Here is a 23,346-nt window from a genome sequence, read left to right on the forward strand (position 1 = left end):
TGAGAACAAAATCACTCATTGTGTCCTGTTATATTTTAGCTTTTATCACCACTACAGAAGGTTTTGAGTTTAACTACCCTTTATCAGCAAACACCAGTCTTTGAGACCAAGAACTGTACCTTAACCAACACATTTTGTCACTCTCATTTCTTGGTACCTTAAAACAAAAATATCCCCCTGAATCCCACATTGGATATATCCCAAAGTTCTTTTAATGTAAATATCAGCATCTGGTCATAAATCAAACAACAGCACACCATAGCCTACAAATTCCAACTGCCTCTACTCTTTCAGCTGCCTTTATTTATTTTCATAAATTGTGTTTTCAAACCTAGATGCCACGAGTTATCCTCATGTTTTCATTGCTTCATTGAAAATTGAGGTTTCATATTCGAGCATCAGCTCCATTTTTACCTTATCTGCACAACTTCAAAATGACATGTCAGTCTGCCTTGTGGAATATTTCTCTTCTTGTCAACTCCCTAATCATTATGTTGGTTTGTAAAGCTCAGTATAGCTCATTAAACTCTGTGGCACCTGATGTCCACTTCAAACACAGTGAGGTCTTCTGGTCCAACATGGTTTGTTTAAAGGTCTGCAGGAGCTGGATTAAAGAGCACACCTGAGGTGACAGCATGTTTTTTGTTGCTAATCCTGCCCTGACTCAAATCACAGTGGCAGTGCTACTCACCATCCATCCATCCTTTCTTTAGCAGACTAAGCCAGAGGGCAGGGTGGAAACCAAACCTGGTGCATGTCTTGACTCAGTTCTGCGAATTCAAGGTGCATAAAGGAAGGTGAAGCTTTGTTACCTACAAATCCTCGTTGTTTTGATAGCTATGAAACTTTCCTGAAAAAAATGCATGGTTGACTTGTTGGTGTAACATGATGCTGCCACTAAGACAGAAGGGATGTGCACAGGTGAGACAGGACAGCAGAGCGAGCTGCGAGTCTCCTCATTCTGCTCTCCTGTGTGTCACAACCCAAGTCTGCTTTCACTTGCATTAGCATGTGAATATTCCTACCCAGTGAGGACTTGAGATGAATTTCAGTTTGCTCAGGCACTCAGGCCTGCCTGGAAGGCAGAGCAGCTGTAGCCTCAGAGCCAAGGCTGCCACCTGAGGCACACTTTGTTCAGTAAGCATTGGCTGCCTGCCTTCATCTCCCATTTCCCAAAAGGAGCATAAAGTCTTTATTTTTCCTTCAAGGAGGTGAAATTGCAATAAACACAACATGAGGACAAGGGATGTGCCAACAGAGCCTTCCGGGCTGAAGCTGAATACTAAACAATTAGGTACATTAGAAGTTTAAAAAGGAATGTTAATGGAGCCAGTAGGGGAAAAAAAGGTTTTTGGCTTGCTGACCCAGCCCTCATGAGCAGTGGTTTCTGTACCAGAGAGGTATTTGATACCAGAGTACTGAGAATACCACGTGCACTCACACCTGTGTAACAGAATGAGGGTGTGTGTCAGGGCTATTCTGCTCACCAGGCAAAGCAGCACCAGAGGCTGAACAGGCTCTGCAGCCCCTTAAAGAGCTGTTTTCCACCTGGCTTCTCAGGAGTGACAGATCCAAGATGTGAAAAAGGAGAGATTTAACATGTCCAAAAAGTTCTGACAGAATACAGTTGAACATCTTTAAGTATCTGAATACAATAAAAATCTGCTATAAAAGCCTTTTAACTCAGAGACAATGTACCATGAACACAGTGGGTTTTCATGCAAATCCTTAAAATGTTACTTCTCAGTTTATGCATCATTACAGGCAGCTTAAAAAGGTTTTACAGAAATATGTTTCAATCTTGAAGTGCTAGTAGTCAACTATTCAAAGAATGATGAGATAGGAGAACTCTCAGCTGCTTTAGTATCATTTAGAGATGACATAAATGACACTGAACCTTAGAGGGTTTTGGAAGTTAAATAGTTGGCATTAGCAAGGCAGGGCAGAAATAGTCTCTATGGTAAGCACAGGCTTTACCAACATTTACTTTATTTCATACAGAAGGGCAGTTGTTGCTATTTCAGAGTAGACAAATCTTTCTGCATTAAATGCAACAAACTAGATTTTTGGGTGGGAAAAACCCACATAGAAAATGAGGATACTGGGTTTTTTTAGAGTATCAAATACATACAAATGAAAGGGGTAATTCCAGCTCTGAAGGGCCCACAGAGTAAAGCAGGCATTACTGAATGAGACTAAAGGTGCCCCTATCCCAGTCCCCTGGGCAGGTGATAAGACAAGTGACAGCAGATGGGGACACTTTCCGTGGCATTTCCTTCAGCCTTCCACTTCGAGTGAGGAAAACATTGCCAACTGCCCACTCCTGCCTCCCCACTGGTGTTACTCTGTGTGAATGGCAGCTGTAGGAGCATCTGGAGGTACAAAGGCACTGAACTGTCTCAGAAAGCAAGGACAGGAGTAATGCACTGATGATGGATGAAGTGATTCCTCCCCACAGAGGTACTTCAGCAGCACCTGCCAACTGATCTGGAAGTAGAGGTAATTCAGGTACTAAACAGCAGTCTTTTGACACCATCATATTTTTCTTCAAAGCTTATACAGCTTTCTAAGAACCATCTCACTTTAGAGCAGGCTAAGGTAGTATTTAGGAGTTTCGGTTATTTCTTCTCCCTGTGCTATTCCATTACCCACACCTACTTTACCCACTCCAGATGGAAGCACTGTTGGTTCTACTTTCCCTCTCAGCAAGGAAACCACTATTTCTTCATATAATCAACCAGTGGCCCAAGTACCAATGCAGCTCCCCTGCCTTGGCTGTGGCTGGGGGAAGTTCATGGCATTTTATTTCCTCCTCACTGTCACTACAACACTTGTCCACTGCTGCTGATCTTCTGGAATATGCCAGTCCACCACTTGTGTTTTATTCATGGTTTCTAGAAAAAAAAAGCTGATGCAGAATTTCAGTCAACAGAGTTTTGAATAAACAAAAATAGATGGCAAGACTGAAAGCCAGTCTGAATTTATTAAAGCAGAAGTTGAAACAAAAAGATTTCCCAGAAAAATGCCACTGACATTTATATTAAAGAGGGGAACAAAGCCCAGATCTGACATTTAAATATAATGCCACCTGTGTATAACCTAAACCTCATTTTTTACAGGCAGTTGGAAAGCTTCAAGGCAACTCCTCTTCTCCCTTTGTTAATCGTGAAGCCTTTCATCATAAAGGATTTGCTTCTTTTGCCTTTTCACTTTCTTTAAAAGTGATATGAATAGTGACTATGCAAAAGGCAAGGCAGCAAGAATTAAGTGAGTTGAAGAGATCTCAGCACAGGTAGCAGAGCATCACATTTAATTCCTTTCATCCTTATTTTAATAACATTTATCATGATGAACTCTTAAGTCATTACAGAGCATGAAATATGCAGTGCTGTGCTTTGCCATTTAACATATAATTTATCTCCTCATTGCTGTGACTAAGACATTATTACTTTTTTTTAATAACTTCTTATCAGGCAGGTTCAGCCACATACCATTGGTTTTATTTCAAAACTCTGCACTACAGTCATATTCAGGAACTGATGCCCAATTTTTTTCTTCATTACTAAGAAAAAACCCCAGGCCACATGTCAGAGTCACTAATCAACAAAGTTACCTGCAGGTGAAAGGTAGGGAAAGGAGATCTCACTTATCACAGACCTTGTTCCCAGGCTTTTTGTCTCTCCTTGTCTGGTTGAATGCTTCACTGATCCACAGGGTAAAGAAGAAGGAATATTTTTTTAGGTTAGAAGGGGTGCTGACAGACAAAAAATTTGACAAGACAAAGAATTTCACCATGTCATCTCTGTATCAGACCTATCCATTTGTGATCAAACTACAGTGTGTTGTTCAGCTGAACACCTCATCCTGATTCGAAGCGACTGGAGTACTTATTTCATCTTTAAATAAATCACTAATTTCTCTCACTGTGCACGTACTTTCTCTCACTTCACTTTAATTTCCAGCTACTGGACTTTGTAGGTGGAACAGAGAGCCCTGGGTTAGAAGTCTCCTAATGTGTAGGTACTTGCAGGTTCCTGCCTCCAAGCCCACCCGGGCAAGGGACAAAGACTGGTATCTCCTAATGTCTCACTGAACACTTTGTTTGAAAGTTCTTTGCAGAGGAGAGTGGAAAGTACTGCCTAATGCTTCTTAAAACACTGTAATCCCAAAATCACTGCTTCTTAATATTGCTTTTAGCGTGACTCACCCGGGGTGAGCACCAAATGTGCTAGAAAAAGCTCTGTAAGCTCTGTACCTCAGTAGACTTTCAGTGCACTTATACAGGGGAGCAGTGGTGGCAGCAAGAAACAATCAGACCAGAAAATGAAAGATGAGCAGGAGTCAGAGCTCATCAGCTGCTTCGACTTCAAGCATTTTGTAGGCATTGTGAGAGAAGCAAGATTTGAGAAGCATAACAAACACAAACACGAGTTCAGAGTGGTGGTGTTACTGTTATTAGCATGTTTTTTCACAGATTGCCTCTTTCCTAATTTTCATGATCACCATTGCAACAAAGTCCAGGCTGAACAACATGAGCTACACAAGCACATTAACATGTCTTCAAGCCAGTGGTCATGACTGAGGAAAATAAGTCAGGTGGCCAGTTCAGCATGGTGCTCAGGCAGCAAAGGCATTCATAAAAATGTACTGTGCACATAAAAAATAACCAGGAAACAACAGTCAAAATGGTCACTGTGCACTTCCTGTAATTTAACTGCCCAGCTGCAACTCTGAATGTCTCTTCACATGATGGAAAGTTTGGAAGTGCCTTGAGGACAAGGAGCCACAGTCTGACTGCAAAGCAGAGTGGATTAGGATAACTGGGGCTAGACTAGACTAGACAGAATGGGGTTCCTCTCTACGTCCTCATGAAGTTTAAGGTTTCAAAAATAATGAGAAAGCTCTTCTTGATTTCAGCTGCCCTGATTTTAGCCCCAGGTGGTGTAAAAGCATATAGATTTTGATAACTCAAAGTAGACAATTTGTTAGATAAACCAAAAGACATTACCTTGTTTTTCTCTACAGATAATTTGGTGAAACAAAACAGAAACTGTGCATCAGTTTTGGATTTGCATCAGAGCTGAATTACAAGACCTGGAGAATTTAATGAGTCTATTGGCTTATTTACCCATTTATGAACTGAGTTATTAATGATTAGTTCACAGATTAATTTGCTATGGCAGTTAACTTGACACAATTAATCATTATGAATATAGGACAACTATTACTCTGCCTTTCTGCTGAGGAACCCCCCCCCCCCCCCAAAATGCACAACTGGCCTTGCACTGTCACTGCCCAAGGCAGGGACTCCATCAGTGAGGCTCAGCCTCTGTCCAGGGAGAGATCCCTTTGTTGAGATGCCCTGCCCCTGTTCCTGTGCACACACAGCCAGGCGTTGCTCCGTGTGGGCTGTACACACCGGGGGAAGGAGGAAAGGCAGGGATTGCACAGAGCCAGCTTTTGCTTCTATTGCCAGTAGACATCTGAATGCTGCCCATGCAGAACAAAGAGCAAAGGCAATCCTTCTGGCTCAGCAGCCTCTCCGGGGGTGCTGCCCTGCTGCCCACCCCCAGCGGGAGGGGAAGAGAGCCCAGCCCCGAGTGGGGCGACTGAGAACTCGGGTGTTTGCCGCAGGCACAAAGAGCCGATGAACAAAAAGTTCATCCTGCAGAGGGGTGACAGCAGTGTCACGGTGTCCCGGGTGCCCGAGGCCGTGGGCACAGCGATGTCCTGCCCGGGGCTCCCGGCTCTGCACAGCCCCGAGGGCAGCAGCAGAGACCACGCTTAAAAAATATCCCGCGTGTGGAAACTGCATTTATTCCTCCTCCCACTTCAGACACAATAGGCTCTAAGCACTCCTCACTTAAACGGCTTTTAACCCCCCCATTTGACAGATATTTAAGAAACACAAACTTCAGTTGTATCTCCTTCCATTGGCAACTAAGTGGTTGAAAAAAATCTCCAGTATTAGCTTCCTTTTTGTACACTGGCTCTCAATCAAGGATGCTTCAGAAACTGTTCTATTTGTCACAGTACAGTAATCCAGCACTTTGGGAATCATAATGTATCATTTCATAGCTTTGGTGGATAAATAGCTATAATTTTCATTAGTCCTTCTTGAATAAGCTTTCCTAGAGTGTGAGGTTTCCCCTAAAACTATGTCTTTCTGCTGCTAACTGGTAAGCTATGATGAAAGGACAGAAATGATAATAAAGCCAATCAATATATTACCCTGTATGCACACATTATATACAGCAGAGGAAGGGCTTCCTTTATACCAGGTGCTCGTGGGGACTTCGCAGCCTATTCCAGCAGCTGCTCTCTGTGCATATCTAAACAAGCCAAGGCCCCACCTTGTGCCTGCGGGGACACCACCGTGTGCTGCCTCCTGGTGGGACAGCCTGCCTGTCCCAAATTTACTGGGGAAGGGGCTGAACTCTCCTTCCTGTGAATGTGAGTGATGTCCATGTGTCAGAGGTGCAGCTACACAAGAAACCAAGAATCCAATACTCAGCTGCAGGAAGGAGCAAAATGCTATTAAGCCTGTGGGCTGGGAATACAGGCAAATACCCCCCTGTCAAAGGCAGATGCTCTTTTCTCTAAAACAGTAACAATGGTGAAAAAATTCCAGCATCTCAATGAAGGGAAAAATGTAGAATACTTTCATGTACAGTTTTCTTCAGTTAAAAAGAGCATTAAAGTAAACAGAAGTGACATGGAAATTAAACATCGAGTAAAAACTTGAGGAGCTTATAAATTACTTTCTAATATGGCTGTTTATTGTTTTAATATGATTCAGCCCTGCTCTCAAGGGGCAGGTGGACCAGACAACTCAAGTTATTCCATCCCTCTCTGAACCAGCGTTCAAGGTTTACTTATAAGCATTTTCTTGGCATCTTTTACCAATCCAGAAAACATCAGTTTATGTCTACACTATGCTGGTAACACCTATCACCCATCTGCTGGCCCCACACATAACCACAAGGATGCTAAATGTAACCCAAACACTATAAACAGAGCAAACATGAAAAAAAAAATTAAGTAAAGGCATTTTCTTTCCAGACACGTCTGAAGGCACAGAAAATGGATCCTTCCCCCAGCTGGAGCAGATTTCATCTTGAGCATTTGCTATCTTATAGAGCACTGTAATTGACAAATTATCATGGAATAATTTTTGCCACTAAATATATCTTTATAGATTTCTCAAGTCTTGCTGTGTTTCTAAGGGCATTAATGCAATCTCTTAATATCTCAGCTATCTCTAAACAGAAGGCAGAAGCCCTTGATTAAGTAATTAGTTGTGTCAGTAGGAGAAATCATCAGCAAAATCATACCTTCCTTTGGTATAAAAGAAACAAAAAACCCCAGAGAATAGATTTGTAGTACAAATTAAAAAATCCATTTATCTTTCATCAATAATTCACCTTGGCACTTTGCATCCCTCTTGTGCAGAGGGCAAATGGCTCAGTCCCTCAGCACAGAAGGTACTCCCAAACTGGGGAAAAGGCCCACAAGCAGATGGCACCTCCACACACAGACACACTGTGACTTCCACTGGTTCTCCTGTGGGACAGGGGACAATACGTCCCTGTCTCCCTGCAGAGAGTGACAACTTTGTGATACTGTGTGGTTCTGTTTACCTGATTAACTTATCCTTGGCCAGAAGGGAAGATGTGGTCTGGCCTCAAAATCTGTTACAAATTCTCAGCAGGATAACAAACCTCTGAAAATGCATTGATCTGTCAGCCCACATTCACAGACAGGGGGATCACCAAATGCTTCCTCCTGCTAAGGAATTCACTGAGAAGAAATATAGCTAACCTTGGTGGTTTTTTCCATTCACTTTCAAAAAGCCCAATAACCACATCTTAAAGGCTGAATCACTACAAGAGCAATCTTGAGAACTAATAACATGAAAGCCAGTATTGATGAGACTGGGGTGAGAGAACAGCTATGCAGCTGCTTTTCCCGTAAACACAGGGAACGGGAAACCTGCTCATTTCCTTGTGGGCAAAATAGATGCTCAAGGGATGTAAATTCCACCAATTTCAAACCAGAACCAGACCACATTGCTTTAGAATCCCTTCTTCTGCTTTCAGAGTGATTACTGCAGCAGTATTATACCACTTTCTATGTAATGTCAGTTTTATTTCCAACCACTTTACATAATAACACTTGATTATTCATTACATATTATTTTGACTCAGTGCATACACTCCTGCCCTGGGAATACAGCACATACTTGCAGAAGCAGATCTTCATCTTCCCCTGTGCTTTGTGCTTTTCTTACCTGGCATTATATAGGCTGTGAGTAGGTTGGTCTCTAAATGCACATCACTCAGCTCCTGGCCCTGCACATGGATGACAGATTTGTACTTTAACGTGGTTGAGACTAAATAAAGCTTTGGCTTGCCTGAGATCAGCTTTATCTGGTCTGGTAGGTAGATGATCTTTGCTATTTTGTAGTCAAAAGAAAACCTACTTTCTATGAGGGTTACTTACAGCTGAACAGAGAATGGTTTTATAAGTCTGATCGTGTTCCTCACAGCATTGTCAAGGAAAAAGTAATACAATAGGCAAACATGCTGATCCAAACCTCTCTCCAATCAGCAGTGAACCAGCCTGCCCTGCCCCACAGCCAGCTGAGGAAACCTCAGAGCCACTACTCAGCTTTGTGGTCTAGTGACCCTCTGCTGCTCACCCTGACAAAGGAATCCTCAGGGAAGCAGGATGGCCCGTGCCATAGTTGAAAGTAAATGTTAATGACTCCATCGGGCCTGGAAACTTTGCACTGGGAGAGTTTCCTTTTCCTTTTTTTCTGGACTAACACTGCCCAGATGAATGGAACTCCTTCAAGTAGCCTTTCATAGAGGTCCTGGTGAGATGGTCAAGAGTACCTTGACTTCTGCAAAGACCCCTTTTTCTACTGTACAGCAGGAAAAAAAAAGAAAAAGACAGGACTGAAATAAATGTTTGTCTAAATTCTGTACACAAGATATTTTCAGTGTGGTTGTGAAATGGCTTTAGAATTGGTTTCAAAGGAACATAAAATGGCTTTGTAATTACAAAATAGATTCAGAATGATTGAAGTCAAGTACATGTTCTGAAAAGCATCCTAAAAACGTCTTGGCATTACAGAGCCTTAGATGTTTGTTTTATGTTCTATCTTGGGAGCAGATAAAATCTGCTTTTTTTCTAGACATTAATGTCTGCTATAAAGTGTAATGAGAAAGTTAGCAGGATGTAGCAGAGGAAGTATTCTCATGTTCACAGAAGAACATTCTGAGCAGCAGTGCTGCTGGGCAGATAGTGCCACAGCAACTGAGGGGAAGCAAGTGCATGGGAATACAGCCTTGGAACTCAGGGAGGCAAAGAGCAATCCCCTTGCTGTGCAGCCCCCTGGGTTTTACAGCAGGCCTGGAGATGTGTTTCCAGCCTTTGGTGCTGCTCACCAGTGCCAGGAACCCACGGGGGCAAACACAGAGCAAGTGGGTAGTGAGGGGACATTTTCCAAGAGCAAACATGGGACATCATGCCAGGGTGCTGCCTCTGCCTGCTCTGAGTGCCTGGGGAAGCTGCCTCAGGGACAGAAGCTTGGACTGCAAAGTGAGCCCGAAGAAAGGTGTCAATGGGAACCCTGTGACTGAAGAACCATGAAAGGAAATTAAGAAGGGTGTCACCTGAATGGCTCTCAGGTAGTGCTCGTCCCTCCATTGACTCCAGTGGGTACATCCTCTGCTAACTATGACTGCACCACACAGCACTTCAGTTAGACATTAGCTAATGGTAAAAGCACTCTCTTCATCCCACCCCTACCCTGAATGGCCTAAGTTATGCTGCTGCAGTAGACAACAAAGCAGTTGCAATGCAATCACCTCCATGCTCCCCACAATTCTGCAGATCTATGCCTTTGCTCCTCACTAATTAATTCTTGCCCTCATTCGGCCAATGAATTCTTATTTCAACTCAGGAAGAATTTGCAATATTCATGCCTTGATCATCTGAACAGAATTATTTTGGACAGCTAATAGGACAACTGAGGAAGTCCAAGCTCCACACCACAAAATGTTTCTGTTTCAGCAGAGAGCCCATTCATTGGATCTTGGTCTCAGTGATTTTATTAGTCAGACTCTGGGGGGCACTAGGATCTCATGATGAAAGACATGGGATAGAATATTTGCAGCTATTTGGATTTTGAATGTAAAATCAGGGCCAACAGTGATTAAGTTTCACATGAGTTTCATCACGCTTCAGAATTCCCCTACTTCCACTTCTACAAACTCTCTCTGGACCTCTTCAGCTGGGAAACCAGCACAGAGATCTCAGGAGAAAATGCTTATCTTCAGTTCTGAAACTGAATATGCTACATGAAACTGCAACGTGTTAAATATATAAAAAGTCCTACACGCTCAGCTGGCACAGCAGGAGCATGGACATGGGCTGGTGTGCTGAATCCCAGAGTGCTCCCTCTGGACTGCTTTCCCCTTCCCTCTGCCCTTCACAGTACATTAGGTTAGCATTTGATCCCAAACAAACATGGACATGAGCAGGTTGCTGGTTTTTATCCCATGGTTTCTGCTCAGCAGTGACTTTTCTTTCCTCAGAAACACAGGGTGGGGTTTATGTTCTCTTACAATCTTTATCTTGCTCTTCTTCATAATCATCTCAGCTTGCAGGGACAAAACAGCATCCAACACCCTTATTAACTGCAATGAGAAAATTGCTCCTAAAGACCCGTTAAGGTGATAAGGCAGATTTGAGGTAGGCAAACTATGATTTGAGGTAGGCACCAGGAAGCCTTCCAGGATGCCAGTTGCCTGGAACATCCACACAGTCATTCGCCCTGTTCACAACACTAACAAGGAGCCACTACCATAAAAATAGCAATAATAAATAGATCCAATTGCAAAATCCACATTTCAGCCCGCTCCTTACATGGATCATGTAAGGATATCATCTCCTCTCCCTGACCATCTGATACGGTTAGAGCCGAAATGGCAAGAATGACAAACATTATCATCAGGCATGTGACTTGCAATTTAAGCAATAAAACCATCTTCATGTAACTCCCTACTATGTAAGGCAAAAATAGCACAGAATTTAAGGAATTTTTCTATATATGCAGTATTTCAACTGACAATTGCCTGCTAGCAGTCTCAAGACCAAACAATTACACTGAAACATGTTTAAATAAACCATACTTCTGCTTAAATGCACAGATTTTCAAAGAACACCGAAAACCTTGAAAATCTCTTCAAATTAATCACTGCAAATTATTCAGTCAGTTACAATTCTAGTCATCTGTGCTTGGGAGAATAAAAAGCATGTAATTTATTTGTCTGACTCTCAAAAAATGTCCACCCATTCCTTTAAGCTCTCTTTTCACTGTGCTTTATGGGGACTGTTAGACAGCTCTACAAAAGCATTTTAACAGCAAACTGAACTTCCCAAAGTACACTGGGCAGAGACTAGAACTTCTAGGTGAAATCCCCAAGAGGGAATATTATGTGGCATCTTTGATAATTGTAGTCCCTATTGTCTTTAATTTCTAGATTAAAAGCAGGAGGTGGTGAAAGAAAATCCTTTTTCACAGACTGATATTGTCGTCTGAGGATATTATCTAACTATAATTTATGCTTTAAAGCACTTCAAAAGGAACTGATATTTTTATAGACGCCTGAACTCTCATAATCTGTACAGCTGCCAGCTGTTAATACTCAGGAGAAATAGAAATTCAGTTACTTAAGACCATAAAGAAACAAACCAAAAATCCAACCTAAAAAGCATACAAAGAGAATTCTAATTTGACCTTTGTCTTTAATCCAAAGTCAGAGACTGTTTGGGTGAAAATATGGTAATTGCAAGACTCAGTTCAAACCCACTCGAAGGCTGAGAAAGCTGATGTGTATCTGATCCTCAGCTAAGCACAGACAAACCCAGTGCACAAACACCCACCTTCACAAGCCTTACAATGACCTTTATTTTGGAAAAAGAGTCATCAGCCTGTACTTCTGTCACAGCAGTGCAAAGGAACCAGCACATGTACATCTAATAGTGCCACTGTCACCACTAAAGGCTACAATGGACACTATTCCATCTCTGCTTTGGATACATAAGAAGGTGTCACTGTCACTTCTGCTTGGCACTTTCTGGAGCTATTATGGGTGTTGAACTAAACAGTCCAAAGTATCAAGAACTGGATTTTGCTGCCCTTCACTTCCCCGAATAGCACAGCTCACCTCAAATCCTCACACAAACAAAAGGGTTTCTAGGAGGTAGTGTGTTAGTCAATATGGGAAAGAATGACAGTACTTTGTCCACGGAGGGGATCCCACACTGCACCCTGGGGCTCTGGCTCCAAGGAGGAAGGAGGCTCTGTCCATTGTCCCACCGTGCTTTGGCAGTGCTGGGGTGTTCAGATATATCTGACTTTTCCAAGGCTTTGTCTTAAGATTTATTCATCACTGCTGTCCTTTTTGTGGGAGGAACTGAAACTCAACTGGATCTTGAGAGGAACCCATTAAAGAAACCAAAGCTCCTCCACCTCTGGCCACTACACACCTATCCCTTACCTGGTCCACATTTTTCTGAGCCTTTCTGTTTCTACCAAAAAGAACGACCCAAAAGCCAACTACCATACCTTTCTTTAAACCCTCAGCTCCACACCTCTCCTTTCTCTCAAGGGTACTAGAAAAAAACCCACAATTCTTACACCCAAACACTGCTCTTCAGTAAGTCCGAGCAGAAACTGCCAAGAGAGACAACATTCTCCCAACAGCTCCCATTCCCCACGTAGCACCCACCATTCAGGCATCCACGGCCAGCCAATGCAGCAGGACACCTGACTGAAGCACAGTGCTCCTGCTCTCCACATCTGAGAACCTGCCCCCCAAAGGCACCCCACCTGAGGGGCCATTCCACCCAGCTCACCTTTCCTCCTGTTGCCTGAAAGACTCAGGCAGAAGAAAAACTCCAGGGCAATTTAAGTAGGAGGTAAGATAAGAGAAGGTTTTAATGAAGCCTCTCAGGCTCTGAGAATACAAATCACACACACGCCCCCTGACCCAGGTGTTACAATTTTTATCATGATGTTCATCCAATCCCTATTTGTCCACCCCCCGGCCTTTGCCCTGTTCTGTCCCCGCCCCACCCCTCGGGAATTGAGTCTAGAGGAGTTTTGGGACCCCTTCTTCCTCATCTTCATCTTCTTCGGAGCACATACAGTCCTTGGAGACTTTCCAAAGTCCTGGGATATATCTCGTTGTCCAGGCCAAGGTGTAGATATTCTTAAACAGAATGAAGGCTTACCTTGAAAAAGAGACTAAATATGCTACTGGAATTTAGGGGGAATGTATATGGAACGGGGTAATAGGGTTGAGTATGTGTAACTACTGTGCTAAAGGGTGAGGGATAAAATACTTCTAAAATCTACAAAATTAAAAAATAAAAAAACTCCAAGGCAACACTCCCCATCACAGTAGGAAAACAGTGAATCCAGAAACCTCGGCCTGATTTCCCAGGTTGCCCTGTGCTCCCCACCACAAGACATTTCAGAGGTAACCTCTGCACGAGCAAACGCCAAGCAGGCCCTGGGCAGGAAGCATCAGAGGGCCCCACCCAGAGATCAACCTTCCCTGCTCCAGCTGCTGAGGAACAGCAGCCACAGAATTCCAGTTTTAATCATAGTTTTGTTCACTCTCCACAGAGCAGTAATAAAAAGTTCAACTGATAGGAAGGGGGAAGACATCCCACAAGTAGTCATTCCCACCAGCCATACATCTGGCCCTTAATTACCCTATGGTATTTATATAATCAACAAAATATTCAACTTGTATGACTGATCATGCTGGAGTAGTGGAACACATTAGCAAATAAATAGCAAAACACACAAATTTGTCAACAGATGGATTACAACCCAATGTAATTAAATGCAAAATAGTTCTGCTTTTAAAGCAATTGCTCATAAATTAGCCTGTCAGCAAATGTATGCAACTAATTGCATGAAAAAAGTAGGCCATAAGACAATGTTATCTGCACATAGTCTTTCCAAACAATGTAGAAATGATTGGGTACATTATTAATTGAAAAGAAGTCAAACTGCATTAGTTTAATTGCTCTTTTTTGTGCAAACCTATTAGAATAATTTATACCATATTTACTCCTCTTTACATTTGATGATAGGTATTTAACTCTTGTTTGTAGACTAACAATGACGATTTCACCTTTTTCTCATCTTAATAAAAGCAATAAGAATTCTATGTTTGTCCATGGCAATGGTGAACTAAAACTGTTTCCCAAGAGGGTTTAAGGAGAACAGCAGCTGAAGCTGTCCTCAGAGACAGAGTCTTTTTTAAATGAATCTGAGACTGTTATGGAAATCAAAGGTGGCAAGAAAAGCTTGTTTGAAGAGACGAAAGACTAAAGAACTGTAAAACATGTTCTAAAAAAAGTGTATCCATAATGACACTGACAGCCCTGAGCAAAGCCAATGCAGAGCTGTGAGATTTCACATCCAGGGCCTGGCTCAGGGACACCTCATTAAAGGTTTAATCCCATGACTTTTGGCCCAGGATGTACCAAGGCTAGCTCAGGATCTGGGGGCTACTGATCAAGAACCTCTGAAAGGTCATGCAGGAAAGCAAACCTGCTCTCTTATCCTCGCTGGGCAGGATTTGGCATCTTTGGGTTTGTGAATCCCCACTATTTTCTCCAAAACCCCTGAAAAGCACTCCTGGCCCAAGGCTGACAGTCTCAACACAAAGATCACGTTGATTTTGGGAAGCTTTGCTTAAGTTCTGTAATCAGGAGAGAGAAATATTGAGCTTAATTCAGGCCTAGTGCTGGTAAATGGGGAGAGCTTCTGCTGACATCAGAGAAACTACCTCGAAAAAGATCACAAGTGTGATGCATTTCATGTACCTAGTCAAACCATCTGCAACTTGAGCACGGGCACAGACAGTTGGGGAACTAAGAATCACCCATGTAAATTATTCAGCAACTAATTAATACATTTGAGAAAAAATGAAAGTTATTTACTTTACGTATCTTAAGCAGTTTTTTCCTGCTTTCTCTACATGAACTAAAACTGGCGGAGAACAAGAAACAGAATTGCATGGATAAACTACCAGTTTGGTGGCAGAAACACACATCCCTCCAAAAAGCTCACAAATGAGCAAACTTGTCAGCTGAACCAAAATGAAAACTCTAAAATCTTGCTAATTTGTCACAAAAAAAGAGAAGAGTTCTCTCAAAATCAGGTTTAGACTTCCCAGGAGGAAGAAGATAGGGTTATGATTTCCTCATCCTGCTCTGCAGGTTTGGAAGATACAGCTTGATAATGATGTTTATTTATGTTAATGAACAGACCAATAAGTTTAACAAGTCTTTAGTATTGCAAAGAATGATTCTGCTTTTCTTACATTATGTTTCCTAAGCAGTTTTGGAAAGATACAAAATCAAGGCTATTAAGAAGAATTCTTTGATTCAGACAATGCAGGTGACCTGGAGAAACTGAGCCAAAAGAAATGTGAAAATAAGAGTAGCACATTTAAACTCGTTGCTCCTGGGTTTGTTATTTCACAGCATTATTTCCAGCACAGGATTCACCTTCAAAATCCTTATTTGACACCATTGGAATTGCTGGTTATAGTTTTTTCAGAGTGCTTGCTCCTGAGAAATTTGCATTATATGAATTTTGGGAACGTGATCAGAAATTTAATTTAGCAAGTCAGCTGCTCTTTCAATATCCTCCAGGCCTGCAGGGTTAGGAAGAGCAGATGGGGTGGACCTGGAGCACTGTCCAGCACCTTTGCCCTCTCAGACCACTGGGGAAAGTTAAGGCTACAAGGGCCACTTGCATTCTGTGCACTGGTGGAATCCTCAAGAAATGCTCTGGCTTTACCACTAACGGCACTGCTAAGAAGAGGTAAAAATTAAACTGCACTGGAGGGAAGCTTCTGTGGCCACTTTCAGTACACATTATGTTTCTGAAGATTTTTGCTTAGGCCATATCTTGTTGAGAAGTGTTAAGGGTTCCTAATGTCCTGAGGAGGCATTGGGGATCCATCCAGAAATCTCCCAATACCCATCCCGGTGCCACTGAGCAAAGGAGCCTCACTGATCCTGAGCCTTCAATCTTTGCAAAGCCAAAACAGGATTTTTATTTCTTCCTTTTTACATAAGATCCAACCAAATGGTTGGTCAGAAGCACAGACTTGCTCCACAGCTGGCAACTTCTCAGTTCCTCTCTCGAGCACCTTAGGGTGCCTGTTGATTAGAGAAACTGCAGAGACACCAACAGCCCTGGTAAACACCTGCTTCTGAGACAGAGGAATTTCACAGCATGTAGGGTATCTGCTGAGGCAAAGTTAGGCCCTACTTAAAGAATTCTAATGTATTCAGCAAGTGTAGGACAGTGCTGAATTATTCCTGAATTGATAATCAACGGTGCTTTCTTCCCCAGTTGCAAGATTTGCTTCACGAGGCTTGCTAAACTTTTACAAAAAATGCCACGAAGCTGACAAGCATTTCCAGATGATGGGGAGAAGAACTGCTGTTAATTATTTGTATTCCTGAAGGGCCCAGGAGCTGTGGTGGCAGGCCAGGAACACACAGTCAGGGCTGTCTCCGTGCACAGTTGTCTCTGCTGCACGGACAGAGCAGAGACAACCTCTTGTCTCACGTGCTTACAGACCAACAGGGTCTGAGGGTGCCCAAATTATGGACCCAAGTGTGAGGGACTTTCCATCTTAACTGCCAAAGGAGAAATGGGAGAATGCTTACACTACTCTAAATATGACACTTCCTTTCTGTGCTTTAAGATGTGTAATCTGGGCGCATGCACTCAGAAAAAAAAATTAAGACTTGCCAATGTGGGTGGATAAACCTGTCATTATTAAAATGAATCCATTAACTAAGATGCTCTATAAACTCCAGATGATCTCTCTCCTATTATCCCGTAGGGAGATTAAAAATTTTCATTGTTGCTTTTATGCAATTTTTTGTAAAGGGAAATAGCTCAAGGTTAAATTGAAAAGCCTTTTTCATCCAATAAAGAGGCCATATTAATTTTCCCTCATCTTGGAGAAAATATATGGCCTTGTGAGACATGAAGGCTGTAAGTGTGCTTCTTTCTAGGCTCCTTGCTGATCTGTTTAATAATGGAGCAGTGCCTTGGCCAGCCATCTGCTTTACTGCATTGCTTGGTAGGGAGCAACACTGCCCAAGTCACTTCCAAATAGTTAAATTCAATCCGAACAGATAAAAGTTTGCAAAATACATTTTAAATCCCAGGAACAAGCAGTTAAGCCCTCTCTTGCAAATTAGGCCTTCAGTGCCTGTGATCTCCCGTTTAATTTACTGCCTCCAAGAAAGGAAATAGAAAATAAGAACAATGTTTCATTCCTGGCAGCAGTTTAGAGTACGAATGTGGGGACTTATGCCAACAACGTGCAATTAGCAACCATGCCAGAAAGTTACATTTTGGCCTGTTGTGCACGAACTCTGCATTGGTTTTAATCAAATATACATATACTCACACACACACATTAGTATATACACATGCACACACCCACCTGATTTTACAGCTGCAACAGAAATCCTGGTCTCTGTACGAGGTTAACTGGTATGGCCCTACCCTGACCCAGACAGACAGACTTCAGGGCTTCACAGATTCTTTAATTATCATTTCCCAAGAGCCAGTATAAGACTGTTTCTCCTGGCACACACTGCTGTCCTCCCATGGTATCCTTTATGCACCTCTCTACGAGGGATTAGTTGGAGGGGGAAACCTTCAGGCCCCAGGGTCCAGCCCATCACCTAGAGGTGAATGCTCTTCCCCCCTGCCCCTGCCACGTGGCCGGCGACCCCGTAAGGAGCTCACACAAACCACCAGGGAGGGACGGACAAAAGAGGAGGTTTATTGTGGGGTAGGGGTTTATAAGGCTTTTAGGAGGGTCAAAAGGGGACCAATTACAAGGTCAGAGTCACAGAAAAAACCAATCAGGTAAGGAGTTAACAGCCAATAGGAAGGGGTTAACAAAGACCAATGAGAAACACCTCAGGACACCTTCCCAGGACACTCCTGTATGGGAGACAATAGTCCTTCACAGGGGGTGTCGGGAAGAAGGGGCAATGACTTTGCAAAAAAGCAAAAGCCATTTTGAAACCTGTTTAAACCACATTAAAAATTTCTGTTTCTATAACATTTGAACTGTTTTCTTTTTCTTCACTAGTCCATCTCTGACAGGACTTCTTCCATCCTACATATGGCAAATCCATTGCCACACCTCTCCATGTTCTCTGCTGCCCAGTCACTCAGCACGCAGCCAGGTCTCCTCTGCTCGTGCCTCCCCTTCACAGGGAGGCCATCACCACCCTGGCTAACACTGGGTGCTCCAAGACTCTTCCACAAGTGAACAGTTCTGTACAGAGTAAGCTCTATAATCAGAGTACTGGTTTTCATACCAGAAACACTGGCCAAACATCAGCTCGGGGCACGTGCAGCAGGTTTTGGAGTGAAGCAGCCGTGGTGCTGGCACAGACCGTCTGTACAGCTCATACACGCTCAAGAAGAGTCAGCCCAGACATACTGCATCCCCCAGCTTTCCATGGAAAGATGGAGTCTTGGAAAATCTGTATGGGTGGCAGCCCTCAGCAGTGACAAGCTCAGCAGCTGAGGAGTTACCTGGTGGCCAGCCCTTTGTGCTGAACTCTACCAGCACGTTTCAGGATGTTTTGGGATATAAATGTAAGTGAACAGCCCGGGGCAGGCACAGCCCCCACGGCAGTTTGCCTGTTCCGAGTAGAAGGTGGGCTGACCCCTCTCCATGGGTGAGGGCACACAGCCCCAGCCCACCAGACATCTCAGAACAGTGAGCCCTGTCCTGCTCATGGCAGCTTTGGGACTCATGGAATGCATGAACAGAAGGGAGAGCACATCCACTGTAAGGCACTAATGGCCCGTGGCTGTCACCAGGGACTAATCTTTCTTGATGCTTTCAGGGGGATGATTAGAGTTTATGCTGGAATGCAAGTTTCCATGAACAGCCAAGGTAAGTGAACATCAGGAAATTATACGAAGCATCAGCTTTATGAGCTGAAAGATTTGTTACTTCCACCCACACAACTAAAGGCATTATTTTAAGAAAGTGTTTAAATTCTTCTTAAACCTTATTCTTGATACATCAAAAGAAAGAATCAACTAGAACCCTCCCCCCAGTTCTAGTGTCAACCTCCCTGGGTGCTTTTCAGAGGTTTTTGATTAATAGCTTAACTCCTAATTGTCTGTTCAAAGCCTGTGCTGGTTCTAAAGTCTACTTGATTATCAGAGCTGCAGCCAGATGTGCTGGCATCCCCACGAATGCCTGTCCCCAGGACTCTCAGAACACCACATCTCCAGGCCAGGAAGACAGCAAGAAGCTACCAGCCTGGACCAGACACCCCCCACCCAGCTACCACCACTGCTGGGACCTCTGCTTCACTCCTGCCTCCCCCTCCACCTGATGGGAGCAGAAATAGTCCAAGAGAGTTGCTTGCATTTTATAGGGGATGTTCACTTCTGAGAGGGGGCTGGAGGAACAGACCAGGCAGAATATATGAGGGCAAAAAGGAAGACAAACACAGCCCTTCCCAATTTTCCTCTCCATCCTTCTTCCCCTCCCCATGACTCTACTGTACATTGTTTTAAAACAGGTTTGCTATTTATCCACAACACCACAAATAATCTACACTTACTCTGCTCAGTTACAAAGAAGTATTTTCATTTAAAGAACACAAAAAAATCCCAAAGCAAAACTGCTAAGGTCACCAAGTGAAATCACACAGTTACATATCAAATGGTTTATAAACATCAGACTCTGAAAACCAACACTGGTTAGAACAAAGATTCTGACCCTTACCACAAGTCTTTGCAGAAGGCTGGGGTTGTTTTACTGAACTAGTCTTTTGTAAGCATTTGATCTGAAGAAGTACCGGTTTGGGAAATATGAAAGAGTAACCTGCCATCTGAAACAGTTGGGAAAAAAAAAATCAATAAGGAAAAGTTAAGTTGAAAGCCTTTGCATGAATTTCCAAATGTCGTAGAAATATTCTTTTTCACCGACAGATCAAATAAATATGGGAATCTTCTGCCTACAGATACCCTTCATGACTCGTATCTCTTCAACACAGAAGCTGCCTACCCAGAAGGATTCCGAGTCCAGCTCCTCCTGCCTATGAATCAAACAACTTCTCTGAAAGCAGCAGGAATTATTTGCCCCTTGGCTCTGCTTCTTGGCAGGAATCACTGACATGCTCCTGATTGCACGTACATTTGTCTTGTACACATGCTGTCTACCACAAGTTGATCCAGGAGGATCCAGTGTGGCTTCTCTAGGCAGGAGTTTGTTGGGTTTGGATTTGCACACAATGACCTCTCAGAGCTGCTCAAAAGGCAGTTGGTAGCTCTCTCTGTGACTGAGGGCTCTGTTTCTGAAATGCTGAAAAGGTCTGAATAAAATGTCCCTTGACTTAAATCCTTTATTCATTCCAAGGCGCTCATATAAACTGACCAACTCTTTACACAAGTGATGGTAAGTTGTTGGTTTAAACCATTCCTAACCAAGGTCCAATTGATTTAGTAGATCTTTCTCCATGATTGTACAAAGCGTGGAGCAAACTTTCATTAAGAAGAAAGGTAAGAACATACTGCAGCTAATTTAAGAATTAAAACTGCATCCTAAAGCAAAACTAAGTTTGACTTAAACCTCTGGGTTTTGAAAGAGCTTGGATAGTCCCCTTCACCTCCTCTATGTCACCTGTGCATTGCTGGGGCTCAGGGCTTCAGAATACAAACCCAGCAAAACTCTTGTGTGTGTGAAGGAAAGAAGGAACTCGGTCTAGAAAAGTCTAGAAAAGGAACGAATTCTGAAACACAGACAACATGTCCTTTCCTCTCAGTAACACTTCAGTAAATATTCAAATGCCTGGTGCTTTTTCAAATCCAGTCTTTTGTGACAGCCTCCTGCAATTTATCCTCATAGAGTGTGAAGAGGGGAGGCTGTGCCCGGCCCAGCAGCCTGTCTGAGCACACACAGGTACAGGAGCAGGGCCTGACGCTTGCCTGCCACAAGTAAAATTAAGTCTTCAATCTTTTTTTTCACAACTTGGAGCTGAAAACCCCAATCAATAATACTCACAGTCTCCCTTGAGCTACGACCAAAGAATACAGGCCAAAATCTCTGTTACTTATTTTTTTAACTCTTCCCCATAGCAATTCTTCTAAAAATTCAATCTTGTAGTTCAAGCTTAATTGCTCACTTTGAGACAATCCAAACCTCTAGGAGCCCTGTCTGACTGAAGAATTTGTAGTACCTTTGATGTTTTTGTAGCATCAACGCTCAGAGGCACTTTTTAAAAAATTTATACAGACTCCTTCTCCTCATGTGCAAACAACTGGACATTAATAATCTAGCAGTAAAATTTAAGACATTTGCGTAGTTTGGAAAATAATGAGACCTCTATTTAAGATATCTGCCCCTATGTAAGTTATTAGAGTACAAGGATCCGTCCATACATAAAAATCAATCTTAACTGTCCAGAACCAGCTATCAGCTGGATTTAAGAATACATCATTGTAATTCATTGCAAGTTACAGACACACAGCAAGTGACAAATACCTCAGCCAAAAGCACATGTGATGGTCTGCTCCCAAGCTGTTATTTTCCTGGGATCAGACACATTCTTTTAATGAGATGCTCTGTGCATGGGATATAAGAATGTCTGTCTGACCCTAACTCAGCAAAGGACTTGCTCCCAAACCCAATTAATGTCTGTGCTTAAGAGCAACCTTGAACTTGAAGGAAATTCAGAATTCCCACTGACTTCAACAGACAGGAAAGCTGTGGCAATATGAATCCACAGCATGCAGAAGTATCCCAGGGCCCACAGAGCCTCATAAGGGAAGCACAGCTCTGCATTAATCTATCTCAGGTGCCTCTAGTGAGGATCCATTTGTGCTGTGCTTTGCTCAGTGATGCTGCAATGGCCCTTCTTCCCCCAGGACAGCAGTGCCCCAATTTCCCTCCTGGCTATCTACTTTTGAGCTCACAATTCCCTTTCCAAGTGTGATTTCTGCAGTGAAGTTTTGATGCTGCTTCTTAGCACCACGACCCTGTTCAGGCTCACAGTCCTTGCTGGTGGGAGCCACTCTCAGATCCACAAAAGGATGGTGACTGATCTCTTACACTGGCAAATGTTCAAGACAGAACCACAGTCTTCAAAAAAGGCTACCAAGTTGCAGCTGCCACCTGGGCCAACAACATCTCTGTCTCCTACATATCACAGTGCAGACACACCTCTGGCAATTCAGAACGCCCCATAGGCCCAGACCTGCTTTCATTTCACCTCATGTGTTCAGACCACTGATCTGGGATGGAGTGGGAATCCCAGCACTATCACTAGTCATGAATAAAAGCAAGCTCTGACCTATTTTTTCACCACTCTAGTTCGACAAGTAAGGGCATAAGGAATTAATTCCAGGAAAAGACATGGGTTGTCTTCTGCAGAAGGAGCTGACTCAGTTCATGGAAAAAAAATGGCAATTACTCAACGTTTTCTACAGCTGGCTTTATCAACTCCTCCTTTGTTTCTGTGGTACCAGTGACTGCACTGTCTAGAGAGCCTGAAGTCTAAAAGCAGGACTGGGAATCCCTCTGTGATTGGGATGATCTGTCCTTCAGACAAATCATGTAATAATAAATGTCAGGCTTATACCTTCTGTATATTTAGCCCAAAGTGTTTTGACAAGGAGAGAAGGGTCTTAAACATATGCTTAAAGGCAAGTACAAGCTTCAGTGCACTACAAATAGAGCTATTTAAGTTTGAAATAACACATTTTGTAAAGCTCTGATCCAGAAAGCACACTTCAAGGTTTTGCACATAAATACTGCACAGAGCACCAGTAGCTCTAACATTTCCCATATGCTCCTGTGCACATTTCATTCATTTTTTCCTCTGTTATTGGTCATTTATATGCAGGCCCTCCTATCTCACAAAATCATGTGCAGAGGTGTTTGTTTTCATCATCCTTCATTCTTGGTTTTAGCCACTCTGTGTGTGTGTCATCAGAGAGTTGAACCAGTGGATAATGAAAGGCTCCAAGATTATTATTTTTTTTAGTGGTTGAAGATTATAAATTCCAAAATCTATGAAGAGAGTTCCCCTTCGGAAGACACAAGCACAGATGGTTTCTTTTACCCTGACACATCAACACCTTGTGGATGATTATTTCTTGTTATAAAAGATACAATCTCAAATACTTTATACTTCTACTTTCTCCTGAGATCTGTTTTATCTGTCTGAATACTG

Source organism: Lepidothrix coronata, unplaced genomic scaffold, assembly GCF_001604755.1.
Source record: "Lepidothrix coronata isolate B3197 unplaced genomic scaffold, Lepidothrix_coronata-1.0 Scaffold243, whole genome shotgun sequence".
NCBI classification, from domain to species: Eukaryota; Metazoa; Chordata; class Aves; order Passeriformes; family Pipridae; genus Lepidothrix; species Lepidothrix coronata.